The 15,085-nt window shown below is 51.8% G+C and overlaps 1 protein-coding gene across 3 annotated transcripts in view; it reads left to right on the top strand.

Annotated features, from left to right (window-relative positions):
* The window catches only part of KIZ (kizuna centrosomal protein), a 113,808-nt gene that overhangs the window by 18,055 nt on the left and 80,668 nt on the right, over positions 1–15,085 (top strand). The window contains exons 2-3 of one of the 3 annotated variants that reach the window (XM_065059469.1): positions 1,466–1,584; positions 13,954–14,023. The gene's annotated coding sequence lies outside the window, so the exon portion shown is untranslated. Of the gene's footprint in view, positions 1–1,465; positions 1,585–13,128; positions 13,148–13,257; positions 13,363–13,953; positions 14,024–15,085 lie in introns of those variants that run through there. The other 2 variants (XM_065059470.1, XM_065059471.1) reach the window with 2 other exon arrangements.

The following is a 15,085-nucleotide window of genomic DNA, read 5'->3' as shown; positions in this document are numbered from 1 at the left end:
CTCGATTAAGGGAGTCTCTACCTGTCTCTTTTGTTCTGCCACATCCAGCACTGCTGTTTGAAGGCCCACTAGCCATTCTGTTGGCTGCAGCTGATGTTCTTCTCCTTTGGAGGCTTGACAGTAGATTTTGTTTCCATTGAGCATAAGGGGAAGACTTTTAAAAGCGCAGAGGACCGCGAGGAACCTAATTTCCCTGGGAGGTTGGGTGCCTAATTGCCCTTTGTGCCATTAGGAAAAAATCTCCCCATATGTGTTGTGTTTTGTTTGTGGGCTTTTCCCTCCCCACACGGGCAAAAATCGATTGATCAATGTTTGTTAGAAAGTTATGAACAAACGCCTCTGGTCCCCTTGATGCATTGATGTCAGCCCCGTGTGTTCTCCTTGCTAACAAAATGAGTTGCAAAGTCAGCAGGAGGCTTGTGAGAACACAGAGCGTGGGCTGTGTTTGCATAGCACACAGCGCTGGCTGCTGCTTAAATAACAAATCAGCCTCTCCGCTCACAGCGCTTCTGACGGGGGCGGCTTCGCGTTTTGTTTAAGGAATTGTTGGTTGAATAAAAGGTCATTTACTGCCTTAGTGAGGGGAAAAACAACACTGTAATGCACAGTGCTGCGCTGCAGCCCCACCAAGGAGGGGCTGGGGGAGCTGTAAATGGGACGGGGGGTGTGAGCTCGCTCCTGGGTCAGGGACAGGTGGGCTGTGGGTGTGAGCGCCCTCCCGGCACCCAGCACCGTGGGACAGGCTCACGACAAGGTTACTGTGCCGTATTCTCCTCCATGGCGGCTCCTTCCACCTGTTTGCAGCAAGACAAGACTTATGTTCAATATTTACATGTTCTGTTTAATGTATGTAAACAAACGCGCTGGTAACGCTAACAAAATGCAATTATCGCTTCCTCCCACCTCTGTCTCCAGTGTCTTTTGAGTTTTTGCTGTAACAACGGGAATCAAAAATGTGTAAAATGAAGAGATATATCTTTAATTTATGGGAGTTCTTAAAAGGCTCCTTTAGGTTCGGATTAAACCCTACTGCAGGTTCAAGGGAAAGTTTAAGAATATCAATTTTCCCAGGCTGAAAAGAGCAAGAACACTGCAGCTTATATAGTGTCCTTTGTTACTGGAATCAATAGCTCTGTTCCCGTGATTGGCTGAATAATCACTTTTCATATAATGTTGGTGCACACACAGACTTATCTCTTCCAGACTTTGTTGTTGAACCTGCTGTAAAATATTTTTGATCATTAACAGTTTTTGGCTCTTATCCTTGTTTAATTTTTCCTGTATCAGAGTCTTGCTCTGAGCTTGCACTGTGGTGATTATTCCCTGCTGCGGCACTGGCATGAACTATAAAAACATTTCAAATTAATGTTTTTCCAAGAAATTGTAAAAAATGTCAACAGTAGCTAAAGGCAGCATCATTTGGGCTTCCTTTTGACTGGGAATGTTTTCAAATCGTCTGTTCCAGAGTCGCCAGCGGTGAGAGGCAGCACGCCCACCTTCCCAAATCGCCGTGGCTTTAGAAGACACCGCTCAGAACAAACGCGTCCGAGGGAGAGCCGATGGGCTTTGCCCTGTGCTGAGCAGGTGGGTCGTTCTTGGGTGTTAGTGAAGACCCCGTCCCCTGCCCTCCGTGGGAACGGTTGTTTTCCTTCACGGCGCTCGCGCCCCGGCTGGGGACGGGACGTGCGGAGGTTCCAGCCGCGCGCAGGACGGCTGTGCGGGTACCCGGCTGGTAGAGGTGCCGTGGGAGGGCGCTCTGCCTGGAGGCTTTTTGTTGTCCTTAATGGTTCTGCTGTCTTAATTACGATATTGCAAATTGCCTTGCGAGGACATGATCCCTTCAAGAACCAGGCAGGATGCGCCTCGGAAAGGCTGACTAAAAACAAAAGGCTTTTTCCGTTTTGTTTCAGTAATTCGTGCTTATTACCGCTTTGTATTTTAAGCATCGCCTTTTCCACTTACAAACAGTTGCATTATTAAAAAGAGATTTTCCAGCCGCTAGTAACCTTGGCGGTAGCTGTCAAGGCTAATGGCTTGACATTTGCGATCACCCACGGCTAATCAGCGGGACGTGGCGGCACATGGCGGGGCGCCGTTAGGGACGGCTGCTGCTGCCGGGGGCTGCCCCGTCGCCGCGCACGTGCCAGGAGGAGCGGGGCTCTCGAAGGGAACTGCGTTTCTGCTGGGGCTCTGCATCCGCGGCTGTGGGGAGAGCTCGGTGCCCCTTGGGAGCCCCCGGGCAACGGCGGCTCTGCCCCAGCCCGGCACATGCCTCTGGGCCTGGCCCAGGGTTTACAGCAGACATCTCGTGCTGCAGGATGCTCTGAGGTGCACGATAAGCTAAAGTAAGACAAGCGTGAGGCGGCCTGCAGCGTGTTGTGGTGCCAGCAGCCAAACCCCCTCGTGGGGCATCCCACCCGGGCCTTCTCTGAGGTCACTGGGAACCCCCGGGCAGCCGCTCTGGGTCCCCGAAGGGCTCGTTCACCAGGACACACCTGTGAAGATGGGGCTCAGGGCTTCTGTGCGGCTTTGCCTTTGTAAGGAGCTTTGCTGCTGCAGAGCATCTCCAAACCACACCGAGCTGGCAGAGAAAGACGCGGGTGAGGTCTCTGCTTATCTCCCCTTAAATCTCGGAATGATTGAAGTATCCAGTCTGAGTGACGGCATGGAGAAGTCAATGTTGTGTGTGGTTCCTCCAGTGCCCACTTAAAGGTAATGTGTTTTCATGGACACAGTTCAGCATATAAAAGACAAGTTTCCACCTGGTTACAGCACCTTGGAGTAAATGATGGATGCTAGGACTCTTTTTTTTCTCTTCAGAGACAGAGAAATAAAGTGGTTTAATGTGGCTGACACCTCCAAACTAACCATTTGCTTGGCACCCAGCTGAGATCACTAAGGAAAAGGTGCAAGGTGTTTGCAAAGCAAACCTGGTGTCACAAATGAGTCTCTTTGCTGAATGTGCCCAAACCAGCCCACGTGTGAAACGGGCAGGCTGGATCCACCCAGGACCGTGGAGGTCTCATTTCTAATTGCTGCATCACAGTCATGGTCTGGGGGAGAAATTTGCCTGGGATATGTTAATTTTCCCTTGGCACTCTTATTGACAGGAATGTTTCAATACTCGATTTAGCTGGCGTTTGGCAAAGCTGGGAGCACAACGTCTGTGTGTCCCCAGTGCCTCGGCTCAGTAGCTGGAGCCTGGAAGAAAATGTGGGTTTTTCCTGATACCCATGACTCTTGGCTCCTGATGCAGCTTGGGGTGTTTCAGCCTTACGGGGCTAGTTAGATATCTGCATTTCAGCACAAACTTGTGGCTTCTTCAGCCAAGCATTTTAAATCCAAAACGTGCCTGTCGTTGTGTGTCGTTCCATCCTGCTCGCTCTGCCGAGCTCCTGTGGCAATTCAATCGTCCCCATATATAGCTTAGTGTTGTATTAGACTATCTGTCGTAAAAACGTTGCCCGTGTGTGTGTCGTGGCTTTGGACTGTACCTGGCTGTCCCAGCAGCGCCCGTTCCCGCTGGCTGTGCCCCGGGCGGGCTCTGCGCGGCTCCGCGTTGCTGCTGAGCTCCGCTCTTTGCCGGCCCCTCTGCTCGTGGAACCCCGTCTCCCTCTTCTCCGCCTCTTGACAGCGCTTGGGTTCGGGGACGGAATGCGGAGAAAGCACAAACTAAACATCTTTGTTTTCTGGGATTTTTTCCTTATTGGCTTAATTGCAATAACATTTATATCACATAATATAGTGCAGCAGGGTTGTAATTTTCCTATCATCTAAATTGCAGGCTGAAAATTGTGTTAAGAAAGGACTGTAGAGAATGAATTGCTGCTTTCAAAATGACTACTGTTATCTGACAATGTGACTGGCAAATGGTTACCAAAGGCAGGGTGTGTTTGTGGATGATGTTAGTGAACTCTAGCATGTGTTTCTAAACACATCTCGGCACACACTGAATAATACATTTTTAGCTAAAAGCAACTGTCTCTTCAAGCGCGCCTGGGCTCCTTGCAGGCACTTGAAGAAGGGGACATTGAGAATGCCTAATTCTGTGTCTGTTTATTCCTGAAGGAAATACATTAAGAGGGACTTTTGGAATTCCATTTCCCTGTTATTTGTGCGTGTTTTTGCGTCCCTACGAGGCCGGTCAGCTGCACCTGTTGGCAGGCAGCCTGGCCTTGCTGGGCCGGGATTTCAGCGAGGCTCGGATGGGACACCAAGGGCTGCTTCCCCACAGCCGGACAGCTGCCCTGGAACACCGTTCTGCTTGGGCAGGTGAGACCTGCGCTGGAGACGCTGCTTGGACGTTTCCGGAGATTTCTGACGACGTATTTGGATACAAGTAGGATGTGGGAGTCGAAGCGATAGCAATTCAAAAGGTTTTGACACAGATTAAGTCATGTCTGAATACAGACTTTAAAATGTACCTGTGCTCACGGAAGACGTTTTTGGGTGCAGTTGGGATGTTTAGTTTTTACGCTTGGCTGCTAGTGGAGGTTTTTGGGTAGTTTTGGGAACAGAAGTGATGCAAAGCTGGCTGTTACGAAGCACCTCTGTTTCAGAAAGCAGACTGTGGCAGTGCCTTCGCTGCTCCACGGCTGTGGGGCTGGCCCGGGATGGTTTGCCGGGACCCCGGGAGGCTGGTCCCGTTGTTCCAGCCCATTTGGGCCTCAGATTTGCACATTGATCCTGTAGGATGCCGGGGTCGTGGTCCAGGCCCGTCCCTGGTGGCAATGAAGGGGCTTAGCTGTGGGGTGATGGGAGCGCTCTGTGACCCGGGAGAACAAAAAGCAGACTGTTTGTTACTGTACGCTCCGATTTGCTTTCAGTCTTTTCTGGTTCAGTCAACTGCCATGCTTTGGAGGCCTTAAAGTGCATTAGAGTGCCACGGTCCTGTGCCGTCCCCGCACCTTGCACGAGTAAACAACCAGTTAATTAACATGATGGGTGGCTTTGTATTCCAATAGCTCTTACTAATTGTTTTGGAAAACACCAGCGTGGTCATACTGGGGATGAATGGGAGCAGCCTGTGAAATTGCCAATTTAATTAGTGGGTTTTGCAAGGGTACAATAAAGTTGCTAAATTAACCTGTCATCTCACTGAATAGTCCAGCTCTGTATACGTAAGCACGTATTATCTGCATCTTGCTTGTGAGCTTCTTTTAGCTGTCAGAAAAAAATCTGATATTGAAGGTTTTTTCTTAATTTTTCTATACTATTCCACAACACCGTCAGGGTTTCATTTTTTGTTTCCTAAAGATCCCAAGCAGGATTAGTCCAGTGCAAAGTGTACTGCGGGTCTCCACTCACGCTCTGCTTGGTCTGGAAATGAGTTCTGTGAACGTTACCTTCAGCAAGTATTTAGCTCCTTTTGCCAGATAAAGGGAGTAAATGTTCAGGGAATGAAGCCTTTTGTGTGTATAATTCTGCTATGAAGAGTCCACAAAGGCTTTTGGTTATTTAAACCCTAATTTTGTTTCTTCCTCCCATGGCCTCTCTCCAGAAGAACATTTTTGCACGTGGCCAGACCCGAAGCCTTAAAGTTTCGAAGCACGGGGTGAAGAAAGCGATTTGCTGGTGCGTGGCGGCGCTGGCGCCCCGCTGCCGTCCCCAGGCAGCACGCCCTTCCCCCGGAGCCGCTGGGCCGGGGTTCGGGGCTGCGCGCTGAGCGGCCGCTTCCCTTCGGCTTTGCGCAGGCAGACGAGGAGCCGCGCAGGTGATGCTCCGCGCCGCGTACGGAGCCTCCATTTATCGCCATCAAACACATTAAGCTGGAAGTCAAAGCCCTTGGCTGTTTGCTGGCTGCTAGTCTGGACCAGAAGACAATCAAACCATAAGGGTCATTTTCTGCATGAGCTAACCTTTTCCTCTCTTATGGTTTGAAGCCTTTGTTGACAATGAGATGCTCAGTGGGAACATTAAATTAACACTTCATATTCGTGGCTGTAAATTTACTGGCAAGCTGAGGAAAAGTCAGGGAAAACAAACACTCCATCATTTCTGCTTCATTTAGCTGCTGAATGGGGACACTCTCACCTGCAGAGAAAAGAGGTCAGGGCAAACAGGGATAATTTTAATCTGACTCTCAGCCTAGTCTTTAGTGGCAGTGGATTGTGTTGCATTCTGTGCTGAAAGTAAAGGTGAGAGCGAGGTGAGAGCAAGAAAATGGATAAGTACCATGTGAAATGCTTAAGAGACCTTGTCGCAGGCAGGCAGGGATGGCGGGCTTGGTTACTACGGAAACTAGCGGGCTAAATACTATTAATTTTGCAAACTACAAAATCGGTTTGCTCTCAGATAATAGCTGCATTAAGATTTCCTTGTGTCAGCCAGGAGATAACACTGGATTCCTCTGCCGAAGGTTTAAAAAACAAGCTGTTTTTCTTTCGCTCTGAGATAATGATGCTTGATGGTGACTTCATCTTTCGAAGTCATGTGTTAAATGTCTCCTGGCTCTTTCCCAGGTCGTGGCGATGGTTTCCAGGGGCTGATGGGCAAATAATGCTCATTTGCTGCAGTGCTGACTAATGTGACAGTGCTTGGCTGTCACCGGCTATTAGTGCCCGAGTTCCCAAAACACTTGGGCTGTCTTAAAGCAGGCTGTTCGGGGGGGTTGCCGTATTCCAGCAGTGGAGTTCATGAATGTTGTACGTTCTGTGACGAGGGTAACGTTAATTATAGAAAGGTGCTCGGAGGTCAGGAGATGGTTGAAACTGTGCGTTTGATCTGCAGCACTTGCACGCGCTTGTGTTGTTGGATGCCCGTGTTTCCATCTAAAACCTGTTAGTAAAAGGGTTTAGATATTTGGATTATTTTTGGCAGTCTTGCTTTTCTGTCAGGAATCAGGCCCGTACTGAGCATCCCTGCGGACCATGCAGAGCATCCCGGGCAGAGCATCGCAGGCAGATGCTCCCTGGGGACCAGGCGGAGCATCCCAGGCTGAGCATCCCTGGGGACCAGGCGGAGCATCCCAGGCTGAGCATCCCTGGGGACCAGGCGGAGCATCCCAGGTTGAGCATCCCTGGGGATGCAGCCCTGGGGACCAGGCTGAGCATCCCCAGGGGAGCAGCCCCGGGGGCACCGGGAGGGAGGCAGCGAGCAGCAGAGAGGAGGAGATTAAGAAGCTGAGCAAGTGACAAAGTGATAATAGAAAACACTTTCAATAGCTGTAATCCTTGACATGCAAGAACAAATAGGAATGCTTTTGTTCTCGAATTCAGATTAACTTTCCACTCAGGAGTAAAACTCCAAGTAAGTTGGTGCGCCCACACCTCCTGGTGCCCCACTGAACACCAGTCGTAGTTCATTGCCGCTGACCTCCCAATGTGCTGCCTGCGCAGCGGCTGAGGAAATGACGCAGGTGGCCACGTGGGGCTCAAATGTGAACCACGAAATGGTTTTCGAAATTATCTTTTCCTCCAGTTGGTATTGGGGTGGCTCTTCTCGGCCGCAGCGTCCCCAGCCTGGCTGTTCGCACCGAGCAGGGCTGGAGGCATCGTTTAGTACATTTCTTAGTGCACTTAGGGGAGAGCAGGCTGCAACGAGAGGGCTTGGCAAATCAGGCAGTTTGTATGGGCACAGGGCTCCTCGGGACAGTCTGCGGGAAAAGGGACTTGTGTGGAGTGGTGATGTTTTTATGGTAATTAGAGACGTTATGGGGAGTAACAGTAAAGAGAACTGCATAAAATAAAAATAGAATCCTTTCAAATACAACTTATTTTTGTCCAAATGGCTTTCTGATAGGATTGCAATGCTGTGCCGCAGTGCTACGGACATTTTAATCAGCTTTTCTTGCCTGCCGACAGGCCAGAATAAATGTCTGTTTGCCTGTGCTTGGGTGTTTGGAGTGTGAGCAAGGGCTGGAGAGGAAAAGGTGCTCCCCGGGTGGCAAAAGGGGGTGTCTGAGATATTTAAGCAAACTGGGGAGAGGAGGAGGGTCAATTCACTAGAAATCTCTCTGCAGGTAACCGAGTGCTGCTGGGAGTACCGGGCACGGCTTCTCCCGTGGCTGCGAAATAAACAGCGGCAGAAACGGGCTGCGTGCTGCCCGGGAGCAGAGGAGGATGCAGGTGGGCCAGGGGACCGCGGGTGCGTGTCCCGCGGGTGCGTGTCCCGCGGGTGCGTGTCCCGCAGTGCGTGTCCCCGATGCGTGTCCCGCGGTGCGTGTCCCCGATGCGTGGCCGTGGGTGGGCTCACAGCGGCTCATCCAGCCGGGCACACAGCACGAGCTGCTTTGCCTCGGTGAAAATATGACCGCTTATTTTACTGGCCTCTTAGAAGATAAGGTTGAAACATGCGGTCCTGCAGTTGAGAAGAGAAAATAAAGAGGATCAGACACAGCCCCCGTGCACACATGATAATTTCTAGCCTTGGCTTATCTTGTAGGAATTACAAGATACCGAGTAGGAAATAAATCATAATGTCAGGACTAAATGCCGTTTTCTTTCTTGGTGTGATTTGAGGCATCCCAGTCAAACAGATTTCATTCCCTCTCATAGGATTCTCCGCCTTAATTGAATTATGCCCCGACTAGCGAGTGGGATTCATTCTTTGCGATACAGGGAAATTGCCGTTTGCCGAAACAATGCTTCACTCCTTTCTCACCTGCACGAACATCCTTCAGGAAAACTATTATGCAGATATCCTTGATTATAGACTATTGTTCCTTTTGATCTCTGGCTTCATTTATCATAATCGACAACAATGTAATACCGCGTGAATATTATACAGCGAGTGCACAGATGCATTTGAACTGTCCTCGACAATTGTTTGCTGGCTATTTCCTTAGAACTTCAAAAGAGTGTTTTGGTTCTGTTTAATTAAAACGCTCTCTGCTGCAGACGGCTAATTGACAGACAGATCCCGCATCAGCGAGTCGCTCGGTGTATCGTGGCATCTTTATTCACTTCTCGGGGTGCGGCGTTCCAGAATATTAATGCTAACGACCACCAGGAACATGATTTCCTGCTAAACGGTGGATCTCAGTGATCTAAAGTGATAGATATTTCTATGCCTAAATCTGTGTGAGATGGTGAGTATTACAGCTGGAGACTGGGGCTATTGACTCGTAACTACGGCCACAGCTCTTTTTGAGGTAGTGTTAAGTGATCTTTGTCTCGGATTCAGACTTGCCCTTGATTCTCTAAGTGCAGAGGTTTAAGCAGCAGCAGGCAGGTGAGGGAGGCCGGGCTGTGGAACTGTGAATCGTCAGCTGGTTCCGTGGTTGGGGAAGGCGGCTCCCAGCCTGGTGCTCCTGGCGATGCGGGACGGCCGCTTTGGGGAGGAAATAGGGGAGGCGAGGGGGACACTTGGTGAGTTTGCACTTGTTAATCTTTCTAATTAACTCTGTAGTGCAACTTCTTAAACTTGCTGAAGCGTGTTTCTAATGGAGTTTGAAAAATGAGCCGTCAAACCTGGCAGGGTTGGTAACAAAATCTGTCTCGATCTGCAAGGTGGAGGGATGGTAACTAATCTGATTACAGTAATGCCATTTCTAATTAATTTCCTCGGAGCAGCGGCTGTCGCTCTTGCTGTTCTGAGCGAGCGGGCGCTGTTTGCAGGAGCTGCGGTAATTCCGCAGGCATGGGCCGGCGCGGGCGGCGCCGCCGCAGCGGTGTGCGCTGTGATCCCCGCGGAGAGCGCCCGAGCTCGAGCAGAGCTCGCGTCACCTGCCCCGGAATTACTGCCTCTGTGATTCCTGAGCTGGATTTGTTCTTTAGCACGCTCAGGCGCTGAATTTACCAGCCAAGTCCGAAGCGTTATAAGGAGCTTTGAAGCAGAAGCTCTTTCCCGGCTGTCTGGCTCCGGGTCGCGTTCCTCGCCCAGCTCCAGCGCCCGCGCTGCGCTCGCGGCCCCGCGCTCTCCCAAAGCACACGATGCCATTTCATTCCAAGCATAAAATCGATGCTTACTCTAGCAATATGAGAATCGAGAGGAAGAAAGCACAAAAATAATTATTTACTGACTCAGTGGCTAGTTCCGTTTATTAGTTTCACATCTCTTGCAGAGCTAATTACGGTGAATCTCATTAATGCATGGAGTGGGCTGCAGAGTGCCTTTCCCGCGGCTGGTGCAGGCTCAGGGCCTCCATAGCCGCGGCTGTCACCAAGAAATCCTGACTTCCCAAGGCAACAGCTTGGTGCTGGTTGCCGTGGTCCCGTGTAGCGCGTGCTGGTGTTCTGTGGTGAAGAGTCAGGACTTTGCTTGTGCTGTTGGGTGAGTTCTGTGTGCTCCTCTAGCAATGCACCCGTCCTGAAGAGCAAATCAAGCACCTTCCAGTCTCCTCAGTGTTGCATGGGGGATGAACCTGGGCTGATTTGGCCGCTCGGGCAGTGGGGGCAGTGGGTCTGGCCCCTGGCGGCCCTGGCCAGCTGTATGATTCAAACCGGGGTGCCTGTGCCTGCCCGGAGCCGCGTGGCGGGTGCGAGATGGCGCGGCGCTGTGGGACGGCTCTGATTGCCGCGGCTTCCAGCACATGCCCACGGCTCCGTTTGATTCCCCACAACAACACCCCTGTTTAGGAACTGCCTTTGGCGAGAGATCTGGCTTTGCCTGGGGCCGGGACAGGAATAGCGGCTCCAAGTGAGGAAATGACGTTTTGAGGCTGGATGGGATTATGGTAACAGCCTTTTTGCAGCCTGTACTTTCACAGAACTCAGGCAAACTTTCAATTATGCTCCTTGCCTTGACTGAAGCTTAAGGGCTGGTTGCTGCTCACTCCTCCAGTGCCTTTTGGTGCTGCCAGGGAGAGAAGCCGCTGCGGAAGGGCTGTTGTTCCCTAGCTGTGCGATTTACAGTAGGTAGCTTGTTTTCATATTTTTAAGTGACACAAATAAAGACTACATTTTGGCTGGATGCACAAGTCCTGCAATTAATCTTGCAAATTAATCTGAGATCAGTAAGGGCTCAACAGCTAAGAGTGGGTCCACTGGTTTTGATCCCAGATCCCAGAGCCCAGGTCTGAACTCGGACAATGTCACGTCTGCCGTCCTGTCGCTGCCTGCCGAGTGTGACAATGCCTTCGGGGGTCTGGGCCGTAAGTAGTTTGGAAATGACTTAGCCAGTCGCTGCGTAGCCAAACCCGTGGTCAAAGCCCTGCCGGCCGTGGGCAGGGGACGCGGGGCTGGCGCGGCAACCCCTGCTCACAGAACACGTGTTCTCCTCCCGGGCGTTTGGGGCCGTGGGGCGGGGGAAGCCCACGCTCGGGCTCCCGGCTGCCCTCGTCTGCCTTTGCATTTTGCGATGGCTCCCAAGACTTTGGGCGCTGGAAGCGCTGCATGTTAATGGCAGCAGAGCAGCCATTTCACGAGCAAGGTCTGTTCAGCAAGGAGTGCATTTCGGAAGGAATACAAATTGTTCTGCTGTCAGGTTGTTTTTTTCTTGACCATACAGTAACTTTGTAATTAATCTGGTAGCTGGTTGCCAATTAACAAGCAAAACTGTCTGGGCTGCTGAATGCTTTCCCACTCCCAATATATTCCCTTTTTCTGTGCTGCCTTTCATCTCCGTGGCACCGCTCGAGCCATCTGCCCCTGCGCTCCGGCGTCGCCGCGGCGCTGCGCTCCCTCGCTGCGTCAGACCCGGGCTCTGCTCGCTCGCTGCTCCGGGTCTCCGGCCTCCCTCTGGTCCTGCTCGTCTCCCCGGGCTGCCTGGCTCCCTGGGGCCCTTTCCCTGCGCCCCAGCCCTGGGCTCCCCCCGCCTCTCCCCTCGCTGCCTTTCCAGGCGCCCCCCATGCTGCGATGCTTGAGGTGGGTCTGGTGGTTTTGCTGCTGCTCCACGGGCATCCCGAGCTCTTGGGGACGTTTCTCTGGTAGGCAGATGGCTGCCGGCTCCGGTGCCGGTTCGGGGGGGTGAGGAGGAGACTGTCCCCAAAAGAGGTGACACGAGCAGATCAGGGGAGTTGTGCCATGGCTCGGGCTGAGTTCGGTGCATGAACCACCTTGGTCCCCCCCAAAGCCCCCGGGACACCCCCGAGCCCTCCAGCTCTGCTCTCCGCTTTATCACAGCACCGACAAAAACCCCTCAGCGCGTCTCGTTCAGTTACCTATTTATTCTCTCCATATGTGTCGTGTGTGTCTCTGGCATGTGTATTTATATAAATTCTTATTTGCCAGCTTCATAAAATACCGGTTAGGAGTGGGGCTGGGTGGGGTGACCCAGATGCACAAGAGGAAATGTTTCATATCTCGAGGAGTGCCGTATGTGCCCCCCGGCAGCCCCTCCCGCCCGCCTATCAGATGTAGGGCTTAATGGGCTTAAGAATTAGAGCAGCTGCTTGGTGCAGAATTTATTGACTGCCTGCGCATAACAAGGGGAATTAAAACCCTAATTGGCTGAGCTGCTCCCTGTCAGTTTGAGAATTTTTACTTCTCTGGTGGCTTGATGTTTTTATCCAGGCTCCTGGGCTCTTCCCTTCCTCTCCAGTTCCCGTTCGCTGGTACCCGGCTGGCATGCAGTGCTGCTCATTGAGGTGTGTGGGGCTCACCCCCAGCTCTGCTCTGAAACGGGGTGCCTGGCTCTCAGCGGCCAGGCTGGTGTAGCGGGGCTGCTCCCAGGCACCCTCGCTGCCCAAACGCTGTGGGACGTCGCTCCCCCAAGGGACATGGGGTGTTTGAGACTGGAAGGAACCGCTTTGCTTTCTAACAGGGTTCCTCCTGGAGCTGGGCTGGGGCGCACGGCGCGGTGGTGCAGAGGAGGCTTTAGTGAAGTCTGGTGGCGTTACGAGGCTGTTCTAATGAGGCAGTATTGCAGTAAGATAAGTGCGCACGGCCCCTCCTGCACCGCAGCAGCCGCAGCTCTGCCGCCCACTCCAGCTGATGGGGACCAGGGACGCTTCTCCCGCATCTCTGGCAGGCTGAATGGGCACGGAAACAGCCTCACTTAAGGCCACGTCTCATTACTACATTAAGTCAACAAGCACTTGAGTATCCGAGGGTTTTGATCAAAGCTAGATATTGAAAGGAGGGACAAAGAGCCGCAAACTTATTTGACTTTCACTTATTTCCAGAGCCTGTTGAGCGCGGGCTGTGCTCCCCGCGGGTGAAGTGTGTTCTGGCGGAACAGCCGCCTGTTCCCGTGGAGCCCAGAGCCGGGACAGCCCCGCACAGTCCCCTGCCGGGGACAGGGACCCTCTGGTGCGCCGCAGGGACCGGTGAGCATGCGGGGATGTACTTGGGACCCGCATCGATGCTGCTGCGAGCTTGGGTGCAAACAGTCAGAAGGAAGCAAAGCGACACTACTGGTTGCTGCTGGGGTTCCGTTCAGGTCTCTGTAATTCCCGTTTTGTAGCCTGAGGAGCACACTACAGCTGTCTGGATCTTTGTGGCCTTTCGAAATGTGGAGAGTAGAGTTCGAGGTATTTCCCAGGTGAGCCTCAAAGCCCGGGTCCAGCGCAGAGTCCTCGCGTGACCTGTTGCTGCAGGTGGGGTTTGCCACCTAAATTTGGGGTTTTCAGGCCTCTGTGTTGCCCGGTTCCCCCATCGTCAATAGGGACCCTCCTGTCCCTCTGACAGCCCTGCTTGGTGAGACTGCGTGGTGGCGCAAGGTGTGGGTACAGCCCCACGTGCCACAGAGCTGCCAGCGCAGCAGCAAGAGCACCTTGCCTCTTTTACGTGGGAATTATGTCAGTGCCTCACATCCCGTGCAGGCGAGCCCGAGGGTTTTACTGCAGCTGGGCTGCCTGTGCTCACCCCGTATCCTCAGTTCTCTGCACCTAACGACGCTGTAGTAAAGATAAAAGTAATCTACAGTAAATGTATCCTGGGTACCTATTTCGTGATAAAAACACCTCAGTGCAATGAAAATAAAGTGTTAGTGAGTCTCAGTAGTGTCTACAAAGAGGGTACTATCTCTGGAATTAATTTTAAGTCCCCTCCAACGGTTCTCGGCGCTATTTGCGGGAGGCTGGAGCGCAGCAAGCGCAGCAGCAGCTTTGATGCCGTGTTCTTTCTCTTGCAGGCGTGTCGGTGGGCATCGTCACTTGGGGCCGAACGAGACCTGTGGAGTGCTCCCGTAACAGCGCTGAGAGGTACTTGCACGAGAAACCACTGTTGTTAACATCCTGGTAACCCTCTGCAAAGAGGAAGGCAGAGACCTGGTTTTGCTGTGGGTGAAAGGGTGTTGAAACCCCTAGAAACCCCGAGTTTCATATGGGAAGTCATGGTGAAGGAAGAGCCGAGCATGGGAATTTGCATTCAAGAGGGAGGAAAATGAGGGATTTGGGCAGAGAAGAACTGATAGGTGCTGTGAATTCATTAAAAATAGGCTATAAAAGATACACTACAAGGTTCTGGTGACAGACCAACAAAGCTCTTTCTTCCCCCTCATTGTTTATACTGTCACAGGATCCTCACAATAGCTGATACTTTAGCCTTGTACTCCATGGTTCATTATCTATTATTCTATTTATTAATGCATTCTTGGGTCTTAGTGATGTGATAAACCATCCGTGCTTTTCTTTTATGGTTTAATAGGATTCTTCTAAAACCCCCTCCGTGTTTACATAACCTTGCAATTCACAGTTATCTATCATTTATTTCCTGCTTTACACACTCCATCAAGGCCAGGCGGGTGCGGGCTGTCCCGTCCCGGCCACGGTGCCTTGCGGGTTCGTGTTCTCCGTAACGGACCTGCCCATGAAGTCCAGCTCGGGGCCGTGTTTTGGGAGGGCGAGGGGGTTGGTGCCTGCAGACTTGGGGCACAAACCCCTGGTTTAGGCAAAGAATGGTGTCCAGAACTCTTTTTTGTGAGAACGGAGGACCAGCACCACTGTGGGGCCGCTCTCCATCGGAGGCAGAAATTCACCTAAATATGACACCGGACCGTTATTAACAATACCGGGGAACGGGATGCGAGACCTCATTTATGATTTCATTCATAATCCCTTCAAAATGAGTTGGTACCAGTATGTGATAAGTGGATTATGTGTTAGGCCCAAGTAAAGCCAGACACAATTAGTGCTTTAATAAACCCGTTGTATGCATTACTAACAACTAAGTCATAAGGGAATTGGTGTATTTACAAACCCTAATTAGTAGTTTGTTACTGTGATACCAAATTTAAACAAATCTGTAGCATCACTGACCATCTG

The sequence above is a fragment of the Columba livia genome, chromosome 3 (assembly GCF_036013475.1).
Source record: "Columba livia isolate bColLiv1 breed racing homer chromosome 3, bColLiv1.pat.W.v2, whole genome shotgun sequence".
In the NCBI taxonomy this organism is placed as follows: domain Eukaryota; kingdom Metazoa; phylum Chordata; class Aves; order Columbiformes; family Columbidae; genus Columba; species Columba livia.
The sequence above is the reverse complement of the archived record's forward strand: the minus strand, read 5'-3'. Positions and strand labels throughout refer to the sequence as shown.